The sequence below is a fragment of the Gopherus flavomarginatus genome, chromosome 2 (assembly GCF_025201925.1).
Source record: "Gopherus flavomarginatus isolate rGopFla2 chromosome 2, rGopFla2.mat.asm, whole genome shotgun sequence".
In the NCBI taxonomy this organism is placed as follows: Eukaryota; Metazoa; Chordata; order Testudines; family Testudinidae; genus Gopherus; species Gopherus flavomarginatus.
In genome coordinates, this window is record NC_066618.1 from 214,980,877 (window position 1) to 214,985,597 (window position 4,721).

Here is a 4,721-nt window from a genome sequence, read left to right on the forward strand (position 1 = left end):
TGGGCCTGCCAGAATCTGTGTTGGAGTTGGAGTTGATTCTGGTAAGATTATTAGTATGCATGTAGGTTCCCTTATTGTTTTTAATGATTTATCTGTAATGCTTTGTACCCTTACAATAAAAGCTAAAAAGGGCTGGCTGTTTCTTCCAGGGGTAGTTCTGAGTGAACCTTTCCTGGTCCCTCTCCTAGCTTCTTGAAGAATATCAAATCAAAGTTCAAGGTCTCAGTCCTTATCTTCATAGTGCTCCATGGCCTGGGCCCATGATAAAGGTGAGAAGTGATAGGGGAAGGTGGGTCTGCTAACCTAATCCTGAGGCTAGGTGCTGACAAATTAAAACCTATCTGCAACAGCCCAGTGCAGGGACCCCTGTGCCAGCCAGAAATCAAGCAAAGCACTGCCTATTTAGTACCCTCTTTCCAACACCTCCCTGCCCCACTCATGGAGGGGCATTGTCTTCAGCTGCCCCTCTAGGGCAGCTTTCTGCCTGATTTGTGCTGCTGAGGCAGGGAAGACAAAGAGGGATCAAGGCTGAAAATATGTACCAATATATGAATAAATGTGGATCCAAGTGTCTGAACTAATGCACGCTTAGATAATATGCAAATGAGTCCTTGCAAAACTAACTTTAAAAATGTGAAGGAAATAAAATATGAAAGAAGCCAGGATTTATTGTATGTAAAGCTGGTGGCACCACCTATAATTACAGCTATCCAACACTCCCCTGTATGAAACCCTATTTTCAGTTCATGATTTTGTCAAACTTTTGGACCACATGTCTGCCTCTCTCAAGCTGAAGTTGGTTTCGTTTTTTTGTTTGTTTGTTTTTTTGAAGTGTCAGCTACAAACTGTTCATTCTGAGAATGTTCAGGGAAAATGTTTGACACATGTTCAAAGAAAACCTCCCAACATTTTTGCTGATAAGCACTAGTGCTTCCATGCTTTGAAGTATGGACTTGAAATATGGGGGCAGATTATCCCTGGTGCCTGGCTGTGCCTTTTGCTATGTCTGTGAAAATCACCCAAATTTGGCCACATTGTGAGCCTCAGAAACATCTCAGTTCTCACATGCTCAGGAGAGGCTTGCTAGAACTTAACAGTTAAATTCTTTGAAGATTCTGCCTGCACCACCTCCTCTCAGCTCCTATAGGCCAACCAGACTGGGCATGCTCTGTCCCCACCAAGCTACTGAGCATGCTGCATCCCAGGGCTGCTGAGGCTGAGCAGGACTTTTCCTGTAATTGATCCTCCCATCTGTTGGGGGCCATTGTGTCACAAGCACAAAACTGAGAGCAGGGAGATTGTATGCTCAGTGTTCCCCAGCTGTCTCACAGGCAGCATGAAGAAGGCAGAAGCATGAGATATGAATGCTGACAGAGGAGAGAGGGTTTCAGGAATTAGAGGGTGAGGAATAGCAGAGGGGAAAGAGGAGGACAGGAATTGGTAGGGGGCAGGGAGGGTAGATTTGGACAGGAGAAGAGGTGATGAAGGCTGAACAGGGGGCACAAGGAGGCTGAATTAAGGTTGCGTGTTAATCTGTGTTTGTGCTTTTTTTAAAAAGTTGCTGAATAGCATTTCACTTTGTTTTCATAACACTAGGCATATAATGAAAGATCCAGCAACACATACTTGCAAGGGTGTGAAGTTCAGGTTGCTGTGGGAAATGAGTGAATTTTGTTTCAAGTGGGTGTAAAATCTAACCCTAGATGTTGTAGTAATACATTTTGCATGTGGTAAAATTGCTTCCTGTATTGAAATTTTTAAGGCATTTAGTACTCTGTATTAGGACAATATAACGTATGCAACCAATACATGTGTGCATTTTCAATTGAAGTCAGCATATATTTGATCTGATTCTGCAGCCAATACCATTCTGAGGGTATGAATGGGATCCAGCATTAATGTCCAAATTAAAGCTGTCCAAGGTTAGTTTTAACTCATGTATTTCTTTTCTCCAGGATGTGTTTCTGGGGGAGACTATATACCCCTGGTTTGGGGAAAAGGGAAGGGCAAGTCTCAGCCTCTTTGAAGGACACACACACACTGGCCCAACTGAAAGCACTAGAGTTCTGACCTGTATGACTTCCTGGACTTTAGATGTTTGATTTGTGTAATTTAAATGAAAGAGCCCTATCAATGTAGCTCTAATTTAAATTATACAAGAATCAAGGATACAGGATGTGTGACTGCTGGCAGAATAAGGTAGAGTGTTAAGTGTTCATCAGATATACCACTGTCCTTGAAACAAAAATAAGTGGTTATTTTAAGTAACCATAAGCAATGCTCATGTGCAAGCCAAAGAAGATTGGATATTAAGAGATAAAGATTAGACAACAGCAATACGTATGCCTTGTATTATATAATGTAATCCAGCATGTCGGATATAACTGGATGTGACACAAATGAATAGCAACAGGTCTTGAAATGTTAATGTGCTGAAGGTTTCTGAAGCTAAAGTGTAACTTTATACATAATGCTGAATCACTTTGTTTTAAAAAATTCAAGTTATCTTTTATAAAAATTGAGATCCTGTTGTGTGTGCTAAAAACATAATATGCAGAAAGTAAATAGAAATGTTCAGCAAGGTAAAATGGACACCTTACTTGAATAAGAATTGTAGGTTTTGACCTCTTGAGAAGCAAATACAAAAATTCTGGCCATTTCCAGGTGCTGGCTGTGCTTAAGGTGAGGGGCACTTGCGAGTTATATCTTTCTTTGTACAATATTGTATGCTTTTAGATACTCAGAGAATGGCTGTGAAATACGAATAGTTCCCCTACCTGAATAACTAAAGAAAACTTTAACTGGTCAAAATGACTTTGTACATGAAGTACCAATTTCATAGAAACAAAAGCTAGACTTTGAGCAAAACTCTGCATTTTAATTATGCCAGTGTGATACTGGAGTAAATGCGTTAAAATCAATGGCATTATTCTGGATTTACACCAGTGTAATTGAAAACAGTTTGGCTCTTGACACTTTTTTATTCACTTGGAAAAACAAGTTTATATCAATTGTTAAAAGAAAAACAATTTTAAAAAATTTAAAAAAGAAACAATACCAAATTGATCAGTTAGCATCCTCACACTCAATCGTCTTACAGCATTACCAGATTCATATATAACTTACATGATTTGCAGTAAAGGTGTTTCACTATTAAAAACCAAAAGAACTGATTAAGAGACCCAATGCTAAGGAATTAGTTCTTATTTTATCATGTTAACTGCCATATTTAACTTAGAAAAACTGAGAAATTTCAGAGAAACACCTGTGTATAAAAAGCCCCGAATTTTGCACATAGTTATGCATGTGAATGAGTAGTACCAATGAAATCAATAAGACTAAGGTTTTGGGGGAAGGATCATCTTTTTGTTATGTGATTGCCCAGTGCCCAGAACAATGGGGGGTGCTAAATTCATTGCTTCAGTATGGCTGCATTGGAGAGGAATTTGGGCCACTGTCTTTTGCATTCACTTTGCCAACAAAAATGCTGTACTGGGGAATTGAGGCATAAGTGTTCCTATATTTATGTATTTACATTGTATAAAATGTTAAAAAAGAATCATATGTGCCATATACCCAGAGAAATATAGAATCCACGCAAAGGATTTCTATAACTCTGTGAAGGTTTAAGAGATACCGTTCTTCTAGGTTCAGAGGCCTGCAACTGGTTGGCTGATTAGCTCTGCTTGCAGCACCTGAGAGATGGAACTTAATTACCTGACCCTTGTAAAAGAAGGCAGCAGGAAACAGAGGAGGGGGATTGCAATTCCCCCACAGAGCTGAGGGGCTGTGCTCCCAATGGACTGCTACTGAACCGAGGAATTGGTCCAGAAACGAAATGATGAGAAGGGAGACTCTGTGAAGTCCTTTATTGCTGAGGCTCTGAGATAAGAGCTCAGCAACCCAAAGTTTCCTAAGGTACTGGTGTGAGGGACAGACTTGGGCAAGGGACTTTTTGGCCTGCACAGACATTTGCAGGAAGAAAAAAAAAAAAATCTGAGCAGGGTACAACCGCTGAAAATGTATCTTTTTTTCACTAAGCCTCAATACAATCCTCCTTCATTTTAATAAGTTATCAGTTTTCCTTAAATGTTTCCAGTTACTGTCTATAAAGTGTAACATGCTTTAATTTCCTCAGGTATGAGATTCATCTGTCAAAGTTCTTCAGGAATTCAGCCCATTCATCTTCAAAAATCTCAAAGGGTTTCTTTTTGTTTTCTCCTTTGGTCATCCATCAGTGAATCCATAAAGATGCCCAATACAACTTGGCTTTCCTCCTTCTATCTTTTGTCTCCGCTTCCCCTTCTTTCTTTCTGTTCCTTCTCCTGCTCACACATACTTCATTGCCTTTTCATTAGTAGTGGTTGTATTAGAGTTGCATAGGCACCCCAGTTAGGGTGACCAGATGTCCTGAAATTATCGGGACAGTCCCAATATCAGGGACCGTCCAACCGCAGCGACGCCACTCACCGCTTCCTGGGGCAGCTCCCGGCATCCGCCCACCGGCAGGAGCGCCGGGTGCTGCAGGGGCAGGGCTTGCAGGCGCCAGGAGTCGGCAGCGAGCCCTCTGCCCCCCCACCTGACCCACGACCCTAGGAGCCAGAGGGACCAGCCTGCTGGATGCTTCCCGGGACGGGAGCCGCCCCAGGTGAGCACTGTTGGGACTCCCCACCTCGCCCCCGGCAGGTCCCTCTGTCTTTTAGGGTGGGGGGGCTCTGCAT

General features: G+C 41.8%; 1 long non-coding RNA gene across 1 annotated transcript; it reads left to right on the top strand.

Annotated features, from left to right (window-relative positions):
* The first annotated feature begins 1,331 nt into the window (after positions 1–1,331).
* Positions 1,332–4,081, top strand: LOC127044431 (uncharacterized). The gene is made up of 3 exons (XR_007772493.1): positions 1,332–1,401; positions 1,860–1,922; positions 3,649–4,081. It is a non-coding gene; the product is annotated as an uncharacterized LOC127044431 (long non-coding RNA).
* Positions 4,082–4,721: the final 640 nt, after the last annotated feature.